The following is a 20,026-nucleotide window of genomic DNA, read 5'->3' on the forward strand; positions in this document are numbered from 1 at the left end:
ACTTGGAGGACGTGGAGCATGAACCAGACCAAGATTTCACAAAAAGCAAGTATAATGTGGGAAATCTAAATGTTAGGAAACAGAAGGCTGGAGGCAGAGGAGGCAGAGACTTGAGACTTGCTGCTGGCACTGCTTGCTGCAGCATCCTGCCTTTTGTTGTGGCTGTCGAGTCTGGACCTTTAAAAGTTTCCTGTGTGCTATGTGTTTATTTTATTAATATTAATCTTCACTCCCGACTCAAGAACCGGTTCCACTCTGCTGGCTGGCTCCGGCACCCAAAGACATGCTGCGTGGGACGTCATGCTGCCAGCCAGCCCCCGTTCTGTCTGGACTGTGTACACATCGTGTGTAGTGAGGCCGCTCAGCAGCCAGCAGTGTCTCAGAGCCCTGGGAACACCACAGCGCCTGCTTGGGGTCAGCCAGTGCATAAGAAACAACCCCTGTGGAGAAGCTGACGTCTGCTATGTCCGTGCTTATAGCCATCACAAAGATTCTGTTAGGTGCCCAACAGACATTTGTTAAATGAATGACTAATGAATGGCCCAGGTCCCCATCTGTACAAGGTCCATGGTTAGGGAATAAAGCCCAAGAAAGTGTCTTAGTTTGGATTTCTATTGCTGCAGCGAAACACCATGACCAAAAAGCAAGTTGGGAAGGAAAGGGTTTATTTGATTTACACTTCCAGATCACAGTCCATCACTGGAGGATGTTAGGACAGGAACCCAAGCCCGGCTGACCCTGAAAGCAGAAGCTGATGCAGAGGAAGGGTGCTGCTTTCTGGCTTGCTTCCCTGGCTCGCTCAGCCTGCTTTCTTACAGACTCTAGGACCACCAACCCAGGGATGGCCCTACCCACAATGGGCTGAGCCCTCCCCCATTGATCACTAATTGAGAAAATGTCCTTCAAGGGGATTTTACAGAGGCATTTTCTCAATTGAAGTTTCCTCCTTTCAGATAACTCTAGTTTGTGTGTCAAGCTGACATAAGACCAGCCAGAGAGTTTTATATTTTGTCCAAATTTCTTACATTCAAATTGTGCATTGCTCAGTTTCAAACCAAGGGACTTCCACAGACAAACTTTTAAATTCAGAACATGCTATATTACAGAACATACTCAGAAAATATTTGTAATGAACACAGATGTCTAGTTGGGGAACAGATGTGATAATTGTCGTAGTTACCATTTCCCTACGCAGCCACCAGACAGTTATTCTGTCCTCTCACAGCTTCTAAGTTGAATACTGACACAGAGTGACTAAGTATCCAGTCTGAAGCCTCTTCTTTCCTAGATTCCGGTAAACTGGAGTGATCCTGTGTTTTTAGAAAGCAGCATCTCCACTTCGCTTTGAGTTTAACTTTGACAGCGGCTTCTGATGGCAGCAGGTGTCATTAAGGTTTTGCATCTGTGCTGTCTGTGCCATCAGCTCCAGTGTTTCGGGCTGTACATGGAAATGGATATTAAAAATGCACATATGCCAGTGCGAGACTGAAAACAAGGTGTCGCCTGACTCTTTCCAGGCTGCAGAGGGGAAAACAACTGCTTGTCCATATGCAAAAGAGATTCTGTCACTAGGGAAACAGCCTGAGTTTCTTCCGCTGTAATGGCTGTGATTATGGAGCAGCACTCTGCTTTCCCTCTGCATCTCCCTATTTGCAATGATAAGTTGATTTCATTGCCACTTTCTCCCGGGGCTCAGTTACCCTCTCAATGAGATTACTGTTCATCAGTTTAGCTCAAATGTGGATCGTGAAAGCTCTCACTAATTCCACAGCCTTGTATTTTTAACTTATCTCTCCTGTTGTGCTAGAGTTGTTTTTCAAAGTAGTTTTGCATTTATTTATTGTGTGTGTGTGTGTGTGTGTGTGTGTATTCATATATATAACATGCATGTAAAGGTCAGAGGGCACGATGTAGGAGGAAGTTCTCTCCCTCCAAGTGAGACCTAGGGACTGAACTCAGGTCATCAAGCTTGGCAGCGAGTGACTTTACCCTCTGAGCAATCTCACTGGCTCAAAATTTGTTCTTCAGTGTGAAAAAAAAAGTGGCCATTATTTCAGAGGAAAGCTTGGACGATGGAAACAAGCCCAGCTAAAATTTTTTTTAAATTAAGGAGGGGCCTAGAAGGACAGCTTACTGCTTCTTACTCTTCCAGAGGACCTGAACTTAGTTCCCAGCACTCACGTGGGGCAGTTCTAAGTTACCTGCTGTAATGTCAGCTCTAAGGGTTCCAGCGCCCTCTTCTGGCCTCTTCAGGTACCCACAAGGCATGTGTGCAGGCACATGTGCAGCACACACACACAGACACACATGCACACACGTGCACTCATGCTCATGCACACACACAATCTATTTTAAAATAAATTAAAGGACTAACCATGGTGTTGCGTTCTATCTCCTTTGTTTGTTTGTTGTTTGTTGTTGTTATTCTATTTTGTTTTTATTTTATGTGTCTGGGTGTTTTGCCTGCATGTATGTCTGTGTACCACGTGAGTGCATGGTGCCCTCAGAGGTCAGATCCGCTGGAGCTAAAGTTGCGGATGACTGTGGTTCCTGGGACACAAACCCAGGTCCTGTGGAAGAGCAGCCAGTGCTCTCAGCTGCTGAGCCAGCTCTCTAACTCTTTATTCTTTGGGTGCATAGAAGTCAGAGTAAGTACGGCCTTTTTCTGTATGTCTCCCTAATTGCTCACTGGAGTCCACTAAGGTAAGCCAAGACTCTCTTGCCCACTGCCGGGAATGTGCCCAGCAGTTGACATTGGGCTTGTTCCTGCTCATTTCTGAAAGAGTCCTCTCTACAAACAAAAACCATTCTCCATGTCGTAATTCTTCCTCCTCCTCCTCCTCAGACTATCTCCTTGAAGCCCTAGCAGACCTAGTTATTTCTTCTTGTAAACCCAGTGATGTCTTGTAAGTACACCAGCATGGCACAGCAGTTGTTATTTTCATTTGGAGAGGTTTTGTTTTGTTTTGCTTTTGTAGCTTATATCTCTGTAGTCTCCACTAGTCATGGTTGTCACAAAGTAACTCGCAAAGATAACTTAAGCAAAGAAGGTTTATTTTAGTTTACAGTTCAGTACAATCCATTATGGCTGTCCTGGAGGCAACTGTATCCACAGTCAGGAAGCTGAGAGAGACCAAAGTTAGTGTTCTGCTTGCTTCCTCCCTTAAGTTATTAAGTTTCGGATCCTAGGATCCTAGGCCACAGGATGAAGCCACTCATAGTTAGGATAATCTTGGAACTCAGTTATGAACATGTCTGAGAGTTTGTCTGCTGGGTGAGTCTAGATCCTGTCAAGTGAGAGTTACTATAACCTTTACATTTCCCCAGGGCCGAGATTTGTGCATGGGCTTTGGGACCACGCATAGGACTAAGTCCTGTTATTATTGATTCATATTAACATGGGGCCCAGTGAGGTTTTAGAGACCATACTTCTGTTTCCTGTGTCCCTCTATGTAATAGTAGTCTTGGTTTAGGGCTGGACACATCATTGAAGGTACTCTAGCCAGCTCAAGCATCACAAACATGAGTCTGGCAGGCCTTGCTCTTTTCCCCCATTCCCTCTGCCTTGCTAAAATCTGTAAGAGTACGTTCCTAAAGCTAGTCCCCAAGCTCTAGTCCCTCATTTGGTCACTTCCTCACCCTGAGTCTGACTACCAAGGTCCAGCTATCAAAATCCAGCAATCAAAAGGCCCCCTTTGGCTTACCTAGTTAATATATATAAATAAAATTAAACACCTCATCCCAACATGGGGTTTCCCCCTTTACCTTTAGAACCTGCCATTTTCCTAGGGGCCAGGTCTGTCTCCTCTCTATCCAGAAGCAGTCCTTTGTCAATGGGATAGATACCCCTTCCCTCTCTTCCTTTTTCCCTTCCTTCTTCCTCATCCTCTATCTCCTGTCTTTGTCTTTTATTTCCTTCCCTTTGTCCCTCTGGAGAAAATAATTTTTCCTTGTGCTGAGAACTTGGTCTTGGGGGGTCCTAAGCCAATGCCAGTCACTTCAATTAGAACAAAGATGAAATTCATCTGCTCCCCTGTAGTTATGCATGGCCACATACTCACTTCTGGCCAATGGGATGGATTGTGAATATCACTCAACAGCTTCAGAAACCCTTCTTAAAGAGATACCAGGTCCACTTACTTATTCTTCTTTACCTCTTTCCACTGTGACTACTTGAAATGTAGAGTCAATGGGTGGAGCTCATCAGCCCCTTTGAGCCAGAGAGTGACATACAGAGGACGTGGATGGTTTCACATTAAAATAGTCTAGATCTCTGAGGGCACTTGGAAAGAAGCCACCTCATTATCATTTCCAATTCTGAAATTCTATGAGAGACAAATTCCTAGGTTGTCACAAAAATAACATAAAAATAGTAGGGGGACTGCTTGGGAAGATAGCTTCAGCAGGAGAGGGGTGGGATCCCCAGGCTGGTGGTCCTGGTTTCTCTAAGAAATCAGGCGGAGCAAGCCAAAAGGAGCAAGCCTGTAAGCAGCATCCTTCCATAGCCACTGCATTAGAACATGGAAGGTTCCTGTCCTGTTTGGATTCCTGTCCTGACTTCCTTTGATGATAAACTATGATGTGGAAGCATAAGCCAAATAAATCCTTTTCTCCCCAAGTGGCTTTTGGTCATGGTGTTTCATCACAGCCATACTAACCCTAACTAAGAAATACATGTATAAAATAACCAAAGAGGAAAAAAAATTTAAAGAAAAATGTCTATGATGCCTAAGCTCTGCCTCTGTGGAGCCGGAGCCTCCTTTACAACTGAGCCTGATCTTAAGAGTACAGTGAATTTTCTGCTTTCCAGTGAGAGTGCTTTGTATTAGCTCAGAACTAAAAACCCTTTCCTCAAAAGTTTGCCTGAGTCTTATAAAAAACCTCTAAGGTGGAAAATTAAATGTATTACTAATGCCTATGCCCCTGTGCACCCCACTTCTTGGAAGTCAAGGACTGTCTTTTGCTATTGAGTGCTTACCATATACCAGATACTATGCCAAGTTCCACTTGGATTTTACTTGGATCCCATTGTGTTGTTTAGCCTTTGTTACCTTTACATTAGAGGCTGTGTATGCAGACTGAGTGCTCTATCACCCCCATAAGCGGACCTCCACTGCAGGGGGAGCAAAGGATAGACTGCTTCCCTGCTAGCCTTCCCACTGAGTAGCAGTGGGACAGATACCATGTCACCAGGTAATGGACACTGAGCACACATGGAGAGTAAGGAGCTGGTGAGAAGTTACTTGTGACCTCTCTACAGAGACCCAGAGACAAGAGAAATTCAACCTTCACTGATTGCAGCTGGGGAGCAGGTGGATGAGGAAAGGACTTGGTGGAGTGGAGTTCCACAAAGGCTGAGCCATGCATGGCTTCATCCTTGGTAATAGAGCCACACCTAATGACACAATCATAGAAAAACCATATGGCCAGTGGCAGACTTGAAGAGTAGAGAGTCAAATACCCAATGTTAATATTTAACAAGACTAAAATGATCTATGCATTGTACTGTGGACTCAGTGACAGCATGATAATCATGATAAAAGAGTAACGACATCCACTTATCATATGGTATAAGGTCTCATTCGGAAGGGCACAGTGACAGGTTCTTACCATGCATGCTATCAGGAGCCTGTGCATGTATGCAGGGAGCTGAGTGGACGTACATGAGAAGCACCCATTTTCAGGGTCAGAGAAGATGCACAAGGTCATAGATCAAAGGCATGAGGAATGGCTGATATTACCTAAAACAGGAAGGAGCAAAGTAACTTGTTAATAAAAGACACAAAACTGCCTCAGCTGGATCCAGGGACAGTGCCCTGCATGCTGGAGAACCTGTGTTCATGCTCACGAACATGGCCTTGGCCCACCAAGAATAAAACCACCTCTGTTGTCACCTCCACTTAACAGGCAGGGAAGGACAAAGGAACTTTTGGCTCAAGATTTTCTCAAAAGAATCTTCAGATGACAAATGAGTGATTTGATGATATCTGGGGAAATAGTTATCTTTTTTACATCCCTTAAAAATGCTACACCAGACCATACTCTAGTGGAAAGCAGGAATATTTGGACAGCACAGATTGGTCTTGACGGGGGAAGGGGACAGGAAATTAGGAGGGAAAAGAATGTGATCTTTCAGCTTGCTGCTCTGGTGAAGAGCTGTTATGCTTCCCCACCACTTATGAGACTGACTTTCTGCTAATGTAAGAAGAGGGCAGCTTCCCCCATTTGTAGACGCTTCTTTCTCTGGAACTGGAGCATTAAATAAGCACTTTCTCTTACAGGTTGGTGTTTTACCACAGCAACAGAAACATAGCTCACACAGACCTTGTGCAGGTGAGGCAAGCACTGAGCAGCCTTTCCAGCATGTTGTATAATATATAAAGTATCTACGGCGTGCTAGAACTTTGCTGTCGCCGTCAATGACTGCTGTTCTCATTCTACTACAGGATGGCAAGCTGCTGTATTTGACTGGGAACACTGCTATGGAGCAATGTTCAGGCTGGGATTGACAATTAGCCTCATTTAAACCTTCAGTGACTTCCCAGGCAAGCACAGAGACCTCAAGTGCTATGTGCCTAAAAGCCAGTTCTTCAACAGTATGACACAGTCATACTTTCAAGGCACTTCATCCTGGACCACAGAGATGGAGGAGCATTCTCAGCTATACAGTGAGTTCAAGGCCCAGTGAGACCTTGTCTAAAAGAAAGAGGAAAAAAAATGCACAAACTTAGTTAACCAGATACAGTTGGTCATTTCTGCCCTTTTGGGACCCAAATAGTTAAACAGAAGAATTTCCATGGATCCAAAGCCATCAGCTGTACCCACAATATAACAAAATGGTATAAAAATGCTATCTTCACCTAATGCATTTCCACAGCTTTAATCTCTAGATCATACATAATGTCCACAGTGACTTTCTCTGATCTTCTCAAATACTTTCAGTCACAACAAAGCTTGAAAAATGGTACCCTAGCTAGGAGATCATGGTGTTGGGGAGTAGGCCGTGAGCGGTAACTTCAGGTAAGGAGGCCTTAGACACAGACTTCTCTACTGAAACATACTTTGTAAAGACGGAAAGCAAGGGAAAAACAGGCCCCTGTCACCAGCAATTCTGTTCTCTCTGCTGCCAACTGTGCTCTACTGAGGCCAAGATGTTATGAGCAGATGTAGGGAATGTGACAAGGACACAAATGTCAAGTTCTTGAGAACAGTCAGGTTAAGGGAAGAGACAGGGCTGTAATTGGTGTGGCGAGCCACTAAAATTATCTCCAGTAGATGACTGGGATGGGGCTCAGTGGTGGAACAGCTTGCCTGGGGTGCACAAGGCCAATTGCAAGCCCAAAGAAAGCAGGATAGAGGAAGGGAAAGGGGAAAAGAGGGAGGGGAAAGAGGAGGGGAGATGGGAGGGAAGAAAGAGGGAAGGAAGGAAAGAAGGGAGTACAGAGGGCAAAGAAGGATGGGCATGACGGGAAAAAAGGAGGGAAGGATGCAGGGAAGAAAGAAGGAAGAAAGAAAGGAGGGAAGGAGAGATGGACTCAGCAGGAGTGAAGAGAGGTAAGAGGAGATAATGGGGCAGCAAGTGTGATCAAAGCAGTTTATAAAGTATGAAATTGTGAAAGAATAAGTAAAAAATAAAAATTATAAAATCCCACAAAATCCAGGCATTTGTAGCACAGAAACATAGCATGTTCATAACAAAATACTATGGTCTGCTTTTTGTTGCTGTGATAAACTCCACCACCAAAAGCAACTTGGGGAGGAAAGGATTTCTCCTCTTACAGCTTACAGTTCATCACTGAAGGAAGTCAGGGCAGCAACTCAAGGCAGGAACCTGGAGGCAGGAGCTGAAGCAGAGGCCACGCAGGAACATTGCCTCGTGACTTGCTCCCCTGTGGCTTGGACAATTTGCCTTCTTATGTAAGCCAGGACCACCTGCCCAGGGGTGGCATGGTCCACAGTGGCCTGGGTGCTCCCACAACAATCAATAGTCAAGAAAATGCCCTATAGACTTGCCTAGAGGCCAGTCTGATGGAGACATTTTCTCAGCTGAGGTTCTCCAAGCTTGTGCCAAGTTGACAAAAACCAAAACAAACAAACAAACAAACCCTAACCAGAACATAGAATTTAAATAAGCCAATCTACAACAAAATAAATTTCTATGGGAGTAATGTTTTCAGAGAGAGAATGAGCAGGTAACATGGTTGAGAAGGTAAAGACACTGCTGCCAAGCCTGATGGCCTGAGTTTGATCCCCAGGCCCGCATGGTGGAAGGAGAGCACCAACTCCCTGGGGTTCTGACCACCACACACCATGCAAGCACAGATACATGCATACCCAGTGAGACCAAAACAGGAACAATCTTCCTTACAAATTAATGAGAGACAAAACAGGAAAAGCATACCTTGCAGGTTGAGGGTGTGTCAAGACAGTTAAGAATAGTGCCCTGTGAGTCCCATGTTAGCCCTTGCAAGCTAAGGTTTATATTTGTAATTAAGAATACGTTCCTGTTTCTTAGATCTGATGTAACCTGCTTTCAACCCCGTCCACACCATGCGTATCACCGCCTTTGTTCCTTCCCTCTCTTTGTTATCTTTCTAACAACGCATAACTGCCAAATCTTGCCCTGTGAGGACCTTAGTCCCTTATAAGAGGGACTTCAAGAAGCCAGCAGTGGCTGCTCTCTCAAATCCCCACTTACAGTGAGGCAACCGGCTCGCCAGTCCCACGCTCACCCCAAAATACAGCTTGCTTTAATTGGACAATCATGGATTTGGTCCTTTTCCCCCATGATTCTCAGGTTTAACCACTGCCTTCCTCTAATAAGAAAATGTAATAAAAATTAGAGAGAATGAATTCATGAGCAAAGAAGACTCAAGACTATCTTTTTAGATAATAACAGCTCTGTGAAAGGCAGGAGTAGAGGGGGTACAGAGGAGATACAACAGGGCGGGGGGAGCTGTCATGGCGGACAGTACAGACACCGGACAGTGGGGGACAGAGGGACAGAGAGATGGGCAGGATTCAGTGCACAGGGTACTAGCACATGTGGTAAATGAGCAAGAGGGGGAAAAAGAGCCCCTGCAGCTGCCTCCAAGGAGATGCCAGAATGCAAGGAAGCGCTGGGAGGACCGGTGGGAAGCGGGCTGGGCTGAGGGACATTGTACTTGACACATGCCATGCGGCTGCGCACTTCCTCTCCCCATCTCTGCTTCTCTTGCCAGCTCTATTTCTCTGGCCTCAGGCATGTGGCTCTGGCCTGGGTGGCCCATTGTGGTCTCCCGCAGTGTGCACATGCGCAAGACAGGCTGAACTTCTCCTTGGGAATTTCCTTCTTTCCTTACCCCAGACAACGTTTTAGTGCCAGGGATGGGGGGATCACCCCTCCTGAGGGTCTTGAGTAGTTGGGACTACAGCCGCACCCCAGTTTGTATTTCTCACTCTTCCTCGCTTGTTTAGGAAGCGAGCGAGCCTGGAAGCTCTCTGCTGATGTGGTTCTAGGCACCCTGAGGGAGAAGTTTGAACGCGAGGTGAGAGGAGTCCTGGGAACTCTGAGTTTCTCATTCTTAGTTTTCCACCTTCCCTTGCTCTGACCTTTTCTCAGTGGAGTGGGGTTTCTGTGACTTGCAGCTGGAAGAGGTCTGATTAACGCAGACGTGTGGTCAGCCACCTACGGCCTAGGCGGGCAATGTGCCTGTGCCACGGAGAACAGCGGTGATACTCAGGAAGGCACAGAGCATGCTCACAGCCTCAGGACCAGCATCTGCAGCTCAAATCCGGGTCAACACCAAAGTCCGTCACCGCTCTGCTTTCCCCTAGTCTGTTCAGCAGCATTAGCTCTATTCTGAAACCGACACACTCGCACCTAGGGATGTTCACGCTATGACTCAGGTTCTTGCTTGGTGACATGGTCAGGGCTGTGCCCTGACTCCTCAGCACTGGTTCCCAGGCCCTGGCCGGTAGCACTTTGAAAGTTGCTGGAAGCAGAAGGCCTGGTTACTAATTTTGCAGGAGTTCAAAGTCACTGACCTTAGGACTGGAACGTTATTTTTCTAAACATTTTCTTGTTTTAGGAGGTCAGAAGCAATGCCAATTTTAACTCCCAGCAGGAGTCCCATGGAGGTGATTAAAAAAAAAAAAAAAAGCAACCTCAGGGCCTCAGACCTCCAGGGGGCTCTGACCTGTTCTCAGCTTCTCAGGCCCGCTTCCTTCTTTCGTCATTTAACACGCACCATTTACCTTTTCTTCCATTGCATTAATTTTTCTGTTTCAAAATTGCTACGTTTGTTGTTGTTTTGGGTTTTCCCCCACCCTTTTCCTCTCCGCCCTGTTTGGGAGGAACTAGAGCGCCCCCTCTGGTGGTGGACAGCAGAGATGTCAGCGCACCTCGGATGGAAAATGCCGGTGGAGCAGGGGAATGCGGGCTTTGTTCACAGATTTCCACAGAAGAGCTGCGAGATTCCTTCAGTTCTTTACTGGTCTTACAATAGCCTTGCAAAATGCTGCTTCAGACTATAAAGAAGGGAAACTACGTTGCGTTTGAATCGTTGAACATCTTCAAATCCTCTATACCGCTCTGTCACAAATAAAGGTTTGGGCCTCTGTTACTGTAATCGTAGTGAGTGGCTCTTTGGATCCTTCTACAGCTTCATCAGTTTTGATTGAAGCTCCTGACTCGTAATGGGTCTGCTGACTACTCTTTGCAAATTTTAAATTGAGCCAAGTATTTGGGAGTAGTTAATGTGTATACTAATAGCAAGTCTGCCGAGGTCACAGTATGAGCCATGATTCCTTGCTCAGAAATAAGCCCGGTGGTGCTTCCCTGTGGTTCATACGCCATCCTTTCTAATGGGCTCTGTCACAGGCGAAGGTCGATTGCTGTGAAGAGACACCATGACCACGGCAACTCTTATAAAGGAAAGCATTTAATTAGGGCTGGCTAACAGTTCAGAGGTTAGTTCATTATCATCACGGTGAGAAGCACAGCGGCATTCAGACAGACGTGTGCTGGAGAGGTAGCTGAGAATTCTACTTCTGGATCAGCAGGCAGCAGCAAGAAACAGCAACACCAGCATAAGCATGTTAAACCTCAAGCCCCACCCAAAGTGACACATCCTCCAATTAGGCCACACCTGCTCCAACAAGGCCACACCTCCTAACAGTGCCCCTCCCTAGGAGCCACAGGGGCATTTTCATTCAAACCACCACACAGACTCCGTGGGTCTATTTCCGTGTGTCTATTCATCAGCTCCGTGTGTCTATTTCATCAGCATGTAAATCAGCCACGCCAGCAGAGCGGTCTGCAGGCACTCTCCTGCCATAGGCCTTTAGACATCTTCCTGTGGGTGGTGACAGAAGAAGAGCAAGCTTCTAAGTTTCTCTACCACCCTGGCCACCTTGACCAGGAAAAGGGAAAGAGAAGGCAGAGAAGAAGCTCATCCGTGAGGGCTCCTCTCCTCCTAACCTCTTCCAGAGGGAGGCGCGGGATGCCCACCTGACCAGGTGGCATTGGACCAAAACCACCTCTCCCTACATGGAAAACCCCACAGGACATCCCCAGGAGCCACCGAAGGTCACTGCAAAACTATCACATAATCACAGGGTTCATCAGAAACGCCGGATTATAAGGTTGGGTCCAACCTTTGATGGGAGACTCAGACATAAGATCAAAGATAATTTGTATCTACTTTACAGTCCTTTCAGGCGTTCCTCCGGCAGCAACAACTATCAAGGGGAGGACTACAGCATTCTGGGAGCAACTTGGTTGCTCTCTGAGTGTCCTTTCAAAGTTCTTTGATTTTAGCATCTTTGACGTCAGGAATTCCTCCTGTCAGACTGATGAATCAACAGTCACTCAGTCCACACTCAAAGTCATTGCCTTAGTAATGTTGGTAATCTGAGCATTCCACAGCATCAGATTCCGGTGGGCAGGTGATGGCTGACCTACTGAGCCTCCTGCTCAGTGCAACGGTGTCCCTCAGAATGTCTCCACTGTTGCGTCATCAGCACCAGATGCCCGCTTACTTGCCAGCCACAGGCTGTTTTCACTGCGGTCTGTACGGAGAGCCTCACCTCCTGCCTTCTTTCCCATCACACATGCAATTCTATCCATCTCTGCTTCTGGGTCTTGTAAATGCTCCCTCTTTTTCTGTATTTTCCGCAGGGCATTGGTTTCCATGTTGAGGAATGTTTCCTCCAGTTGCCAGTTTCCATTTTCTGAAACTAAATGGACATCTATAGAGAAGAACCAAGTGTAACACAGGCAAGATGGCAACATGAGTGTATCAAGCAGGCCGAGGGTGTTAGGCTAACTCAGACACTCTTCAGAGAAGATGTTCTGAGCGCAGCAGAAACCACTGTTCCCACATTCTATCCCTCCCTTTTCTTTCCAAAAATAGAACACCTGGTTCCTTTACATGAACTCATCATGATTGTATAGAGCTGTAACTTGCCATTTAATTGTTTAATATTTCAAGTTAGCATATGAAGTAATGGCCCATTATGGCATTTTCACACAGGTGATTAAACTTCGTTCTGATTTATCTGTCTTTCTCGCTTCTCTTCCCCACCCTTCCTGCTCCACCCTACTACTTGCTAGATCTCTTCCTCCCCACAGAGCTTCAGCTTTCCTTTTACATGTATTTCATTATCTTCCTTCTCTTCCCTGCAATCAAGATCTATTCCTCCTCTCATATTCCCCTTTCTAGTTTTATCACACACACACACACACACACACACACACACACAGAAAACGTAGCTTTGTCTCTCTGAGTTGTTTATTTTGCTTAGCACAGTGCTAACCATCTCCATCGATTTTCCTCTAAGTGCATGCTCTCATTTTTCTCTACGGTTGAGTAGTGTTCCACTGTGTGTACACACCAGGTTTCCTTTATCTATTCGTCTGTTTATGGACATCTAGGCTACTTGTCTACTGTGAAGAGTGTAGCAATAAACACTGTTGTGCAAGTGTCTCTATGGTAATACTGACTTACAGTCATTGGGTGTGTCCTTGGGAGTGGTGTAGCTGGACCATATGCGAGTCTATTGTCTGTGTTTTATGGAACCTGAACATTGATTTCCACAATGGCTGCACAGTAAACAGCAGTTCCTCCTTTCCCATGTCCTGACCATTATCTTTCTTTCTTCCTTCCTTTCTTTCTTCCTACCTTCCTTCATTTCTTTTTTTTCTCTTGATGGCAGGCATTCTGACTAGGGTGAGAAAGATTCTCAGAACACTGTTAATTTGAATTTCTTTGATGACTAAGGATGTTGCATTCTGTGGTGGTTTGAATGAGAATGACCCCCATAGGCTTTATAGACTTGAATGTATGGTCACCAGAGAGCACTATTTGAAAGAATTAGGAGGTGTGGCCTTATTAAAGAAAGTGTGTCACCGAGGGTGGGCTTTGAGGTTTCAGAAGCTCAATGGAGGCCCAGTGGCTTACTTTTTCTTCATGTTTCCTGTGGATCCAGATGTAGAACTCTCGCTTCTTCTCCGGCACCATGTCTGCCTGAACACTGCCATGCTTCCCACCTTGATGATTATGGACTAAACCTCAAAACTGTAAGCCAGCCCCAATTAAATGTTTTCTTTTGTTAGGGTCTGGAATGCACTGAATGAACAACCCCAGACTAGAGCAGCACAAAGGGCATTTAGTCTGCAGAAGTCCAGCATGCTGGGGCCACATCCTTGGCGACCCCAAGGATGGCTAGCAGGCACCTTTGAAAACCAGAAAGGGGAATTCCTACTGTAGCTACATGACCCGGATTGGGATTGGCTGGTGCCCATGGAGGCTACATGACTCTGGTTAGGACTTAGGTGCTTTTCAAACCCCTAGTTAAGCAACCTCATCTTCCCTAGGCCAGATGTCTTGGCTGATTCTGATTGGTTGCTTTTTTTTTTTTTTTTCCTGTGGTTTTTCCTGTAACTCTTAGGTCTGTTCTGTCTAGCAAGAAAATGAAGCCTGTCATGGAGTTAGACCTATTTAGCCAAGCTCTCTCACTTTTATAAGAGTTGCTGTGGTCATAATACATATTTGCCATTTGAGTTTTTTCTTTTGAGAACTGTCTGTTTTTCAGCCCATTGACTGATTGGATTAATCTGGGCATTTGGGTGTTTTGCTCTTGACGTTCTATATATATTCTAAATATTAACCCTCTGTTTGGTATGTAGTTGGCAAAGATTTATTGCTGTTCTATGCCCCATCTCTTCACCCTGGTGATAGTTTTCTTTTCTACACAGAATTTTTTTTTTTATGATTAATCAACTCCTAAGCCATGAGAGTGCTTTCCAGAAGGTTCTTACCTCTCCCTAGATTGTAAAGTGTTTTTCTCAAAGTTTTTGGGCCTGAGCTGCTGCCTAAAGCCATGTTGGTGTCTATGAGCCATGCTGCTGCTGGGGGCCATATTGATTAAAGGGGTCTGTGCAGGTACCTGAGCTCATGCCCATGCTGCCACCTGAAGCCGTATCAGTGGGCCATGATGCTCCTCCTGAGGCCGTGTTGATGTCCTTGGTCTGTGCTGCCACTGAGGGCTATAACAGTGTTCATGGCCTGTGCAGCAGCAGGGGGCTGTGTCCATGGACTGCCAGGGGAGACCATTCTGAGGTCTGTGCTGTCGACAGAGACCATGGGAAAATCCATGATCCATGCTCCCACTGACCGTAAAAGGCAAGGAAGTTACCTTTGCAGTGGCATTGGTGACTGCAGACTCACAGCTGAGAAAAAGAGACATAGAAGCCTTTTGTGACAACCCTCCACGCTGCCAAAGTAACAGCCTAGACAGGAAGCCATTGACGAGAACTACTGAACTCAGTGGCAGGCTCTCTGATCACCTCCCCTTGGGGGGAGGCGAGCAGCCTTACCAGGCCACAGAGGAAGACAATGCAACCAGTCCTGATAAGACTTGATAGACTAGGGTCAGATGGAAGGGGAGGAGGACCTCTCCTACCATTGGACTGGGGGAGGGGCATAGGAGAAGAAGAGGGAGGGAGAGTGGGATTGGGAGGAGATGAGGGAGGGGGCCACAGCCGGGATACAAAGCAAATAAATTGGATGCTGAAGTGTAGCTCTCTACAATTGAGGGCTTCTGGCAGAGGCGTAGGTGGGGAGCGATCCAGTTGTCTTTAAGGGGCTGGCCCCCGGGAGTTTGACCATGCTCTAGTGAGTAGATAGGCAACGCAAATGGGGCTTATATTCTTTTTTCTTCTTTTCTTCTTCTTTTCGTGGGGGAAGGCCACAAGGGTAGAGGGCAGACCTGGGAGGACTGGAAAGTAAGTTTGACAGGGTGAATGATCTGAAATTCCCAAATAATCAATCAAAATATTAAGCGTTCAGGTTCAGGTTTAATGTTAAGGTCTTGGATCTGTTTTGAGTTAGTTTTACGCAACATGAGGGATTTGTTCCGAGGTTCACTCTTCTGCATTCACATGCCTCATTTTCCCAGCACCAATTATCAAAAAGGCAGTCTTTATTTTCAATGTATGTTTTGTTTTTTAAAAAATGTGGTGGCTAGGTTCATTTATGGGTCCTCTCTCCTATCCCACTGGTCTATATCACTATTTCTCTGCCAGCGCCATGCTGGCACTATGGCTCTGCAGTATAATTTGATGCCAGATAATGAAAATTCATAATCTTAAAGCATATACACCTGTGGGTTTTTAGTGGCTTCACAAAGCTATACAACCCCTCCCCATGCTTAATTCCAAATAATTTCTCTACCCTTCTGAAAAGCATTCCTCTGTCTGTTAGCAGCCACTGCTTATTCCCTCTTCCCCACAGCTGTTAGCATCAAGCATGCCCTCATCTCTTGCCTTCTTCTGTCTGGGGAGAGAGATTGGATCTCGCATATGTTGGCAGGCCCTGCACTCTTGACCTGATCCGCAGTCTCCTTTAGCTTTTTGTAACAGGTCTTAGTTGGCTAGGTTGGTCTTGAACTCATTCTACAGCTCAGGCAGGCTTTGAACTTGTCATACTGCTGCATTGGCCACCTGAGCAACTTCTGCTTTCTATTTCTGAGTACTAGCCTATGTTGGGCATTTTATATAGTTGGCTTCATCTAACATATGAACTTTTGTGTCTTGTTTCTTCTGTTTAGCATGTCGTTAAGGTCTGTGCACACAGTAATATGTGAATACTTAGTTCCTATGCTTTGCTCTTGTTACTGTCAAACAGTGTTTCATTGTCTAGGCATGCCGTGATGTCATCTCTTCTTTATCTATTGGCTGTCATCAATAGTGCTGCTATAGACAATAATATTCAAGATTTTGTATTTCTTAACCACTGAGCCATTTCTCCAGCCCCAGGACACTAATTCTTAAACCTTACCTGCCCATGTCCCAAGATGACCATTCCCCATCCTCTCCACTCCCTGAATACCTCCCACACATCTCACCAGCACTGCTTAGCGCTCACGGCCTTGATCTCATCTTCCTGGGAAAATAAAAGCTACCACCAAAGAAGTTCATTTGCTTTTAATCTATCCAATGACTGTCACATGTATCCTTTGGCACACCCTGTCCCTGCCTCTGCCCAAGGCCAACCCCCTTTTGTGATTGGGTCCTCAGTCCTTGCCATCTACTCACCAGCTTTGGCCTCCAAATTGTCGCTTCTTCCTCAAGTATCTCTAATTCCCCCAACACTGCAGCTCATTCTGTTAGTAAGCAAACAGCCTAAGAAATGCAGCCTCCTCTCCCAGTTTTAAAACTTTAAGTTAATTGGAGTTAATTTTTTGTCACTTGTAGTCACAAAGGTCTCAAATAATACAGGACACCTACACAGGGGTCCATGGAAATAGCCTGTGGTTGGTATTGTCACTCTCATGTCACACAAGCAGTGAGCAAAGGCTCACAAAGGCTAAACAGCTTGCTCAGCATCTACATCTCCTGGCTTAAAGCAACAAAACCACCTTCCTCTTTGCTTTTTATGAGCTCATCCTTCCCAGCCTTTCCCTCCGCTGGAATATCTCTGCACTCATCTGGCTTCCCTCCCTTGTCCTTGACCACAACCATTCTGTGTTCAAATAGACCTGTTGTCCTCAGGTTTTCTGCCGGCCTTCCTATTGACCAATCTGCAGGCCCATCTCCAGCCATTCCTGGCTGACAGTCTAGCCACAGAGGCTAGACTCAGAGGCTTTATTCTTTAGGAGCCCTTTAGGAGGGGTGGCCTTTATGGCCTTTATAAGGCTTCTAAAAGGCCATGTTAACTTCTTGATGTTCCTCCTACCTCAGTAGGTCTGGATTTGCTAGGAGTTCAATCCTCCAACTTCTCCCCTTTCTTGTCTATATTCAACCTCTAAGAAATATCATCCACCACCACCATATCATTAAACACCAGCCACATATTGGCAAACTCCCAGTTTCTCTGCCAAACTGCAGAGGAGTGTATTGAAGCACCCAGACAACACCCCACATTGCTCTTCTAAAAGGCATCTCTGATGCACTGGAGCATACAGAACAGACGACGTCACCAACTCCCCACTCCCCCGGTCATTCTTATTGTGGCTGTGTGCAGCACTCTTCCCAGCTTGCATTTCTCGCGCTGAACTGCCAGCACCATCAGGTCTACTCAGATTTCAATTTCTCCCCATTCCCTCCAAGACCCCAGACCTTGACCCAGACCTCATTTCTTACTTAAATAGCTCCCAGAGCTTCTTTAGAACTTCCAAAAGACTTTACAACATAAATCATATGCATGTATTGTATTTATGTTAATAGTCTTCAAAAATAATGTAGATCAGCCCTTACCACTCAGCTGTTCATACTTTTCCTATCACATACACACGACAACATCTTTCCGTGGCCTCTCTTCCGCTGCTCCCTCTACTCCAGCCACACTGGCCTTTCCTCATGATTCTGAGCATGTCCCAGGGCCTTTGCACATGCTCTTTCCATCAGGCTTGATTTGTTTATTATTGTTATTCAATTCTCAGCCCCAGTGCTAGCCAGCTCAGTAAGTCCTTACTCTTTAGTCCACTTCCCATGCTCCTCTATTCTCTCTCCACTAAGTGTTATCACAGGCATTTTCCGTTTTCCAATATAGGCTTTCTTGGGTAGAGGACTCCAGTGTGCTTTCGTTTATGCCTTTGGCTTCTAGAGAATCAAGACAGTGAGTAACTGAAAGAAAAAAGAGCAGTGTGGTACCAAGAGGGAAAAAGTTGATGGAAACACTTTAAAGACTGGAGCACTAACCATGTTGGAGTTATAGTAACACTCACCAGGTTCTATTTCATGTTCTTTTCTTTCTATTTTATTTGTTTATTTATTTATTGAGAGGGTTTTCTCTGTGTAAGAGTTTGGTGGCAGGTGCCTTTCTCTACTGAGTCATCTCCCAGGCTAGAAACATATATCCCAAGGGAGAGAGTTTCTCTATATAGACCTGTAAACCAGCCTGGCTACTAACTCACAGAGATCCACTTGCCTCTGCCTCCCAAGTGCTAAGATTAAAGGACAAACATGCCTGGCTGTCATATACTGGATTTTCAATAAGCATTTATCAAGCAACTGCCTGGGAGTTGGGTAAGGTGCGAAGCACCAAAATTCTAGAAATAAATAAGGCAAAGTTCTTGCACACTTCATCTGTAAAGTGGGGGGATGGGAGAGAAATGGTGCTCTAGAATTATCCAGCCAAGTGTTGCTGAAGCATACTAAGGATTGGAAGGTTGACTTTCTTCACATGGTGGAGGGGCTGGGTTTGCAGGCCAGCTGTGAGCCTGGCAGAAGAGGCGCCTGAGAAGCTCACTGCAAACACAGGAAGGAATCTCGCGAAGCAGGGGCCCTGCTATGTGTGGATGGCATCTTCCTAAGAGGTGCCTTCCTACTTTCTCATTTTCTCTCACACCCTCAAAAGCCTCAGATGTTCTCTGACCCTGATATCCTGCAGAGGTTTTCATGTACCCTGCCCCATCCCATTCTGACCTTCGTGAAGGAAAGGTGACAGTTCCAGGCAGTTGGTCCTCTCTGCGTGGCGCCATGGCAACTCTAGATCTCTGCAGTTGCTGGCCCCAACCTCACACCTGTCCAGGGATTCCAGATAAAGCTGGAAGATGAATGAAACCCACCTCACCACATTTTCACTCACACACAGACACACACACACACACACACACACACTTTAATGAAGGACTTGGACATTTTTATGTTTACATAAAATTCCCTTTACGGCAAAGCAAGGGAGAGTATTTAATGCTCAGCAGTGAATATTTTGTGAAAGGTTGTGTGAACTAATTAATGAAGTGAATTTAAGCAATTTGCAAACACATTCCTAGAATTTGTTTCATAACTAGTTGTTTTGAATCTGAGGTTCATTGTCCCTCAGAAACAATGTCATAAATGGCACTTTGGTACCAAGAAATCCCACTAAGGCCATTTAGCCCATAATGATGCAAAGAAATGCAGAAAAGTAATAAAATTGTGCAAGAATGTGGTTTGAACAATTTTGAATATTGGTGTTCAAAGAAAGGCAATTTAATTAGAAGATGATATATAAAAGATATGCTTGCTCCCCCATCCCCCACCCCATGAAATGTCTGTGCTCTTTGAAGGGTTTTATGGGGAACTGTCTCCTTTAATGTCTAATTTCATCCTTTCTTTTTTTCTTTCTTTTAGTTACTATGGAGGCATACATTTTGTTTGTTTGTTTGTTTTTGAGACAAGGTTTCTCTGTGTAGCCTTGGCTGTCCTGGAACTCACTCTGTAGATCAGGCTGGTCTTGAACTCAAAGATCTGCCTGCCTCTGACATTAAAGGTGTCACCACTGCCTAGCTCTGTCTATTTTCTAACAAAAGGGTATACACTTCTTTCCCTTGGTGTAATCATATCCTATACTGTTAACAATGAGGAAAAGAGGAGAGGCCAAGTTAGGCCTTGAAGCAGGCAGTTCTGGACAAGAGAGGGTTTGGGAGAGCATGAGAGAAATGTAATTGAACAGTATCTGGGAGGAATAAGGAAAAAGGAAGAACACGGTGTGGGCACCATCTCACCTGAAGAGAAGAATGAATATACCTGTGCCTAGCAACATTTCCACTTGACCAA

Source organism: Meriones unguiculatus, chromosome 2 (genome assembly GCF_030254825.1).
Source record: "Meriones unguiculatus strain TT.TT164.6M chromosome 2, Bangor_MerUng_6.1, whole genome shotgun sequence".
Classification (NCBI taxonomy): Eukaryota; Metazoa; Chordata; class Mammalia; order Rodentia; family Muridae; genus Meriones; species Meriones unguiculatus.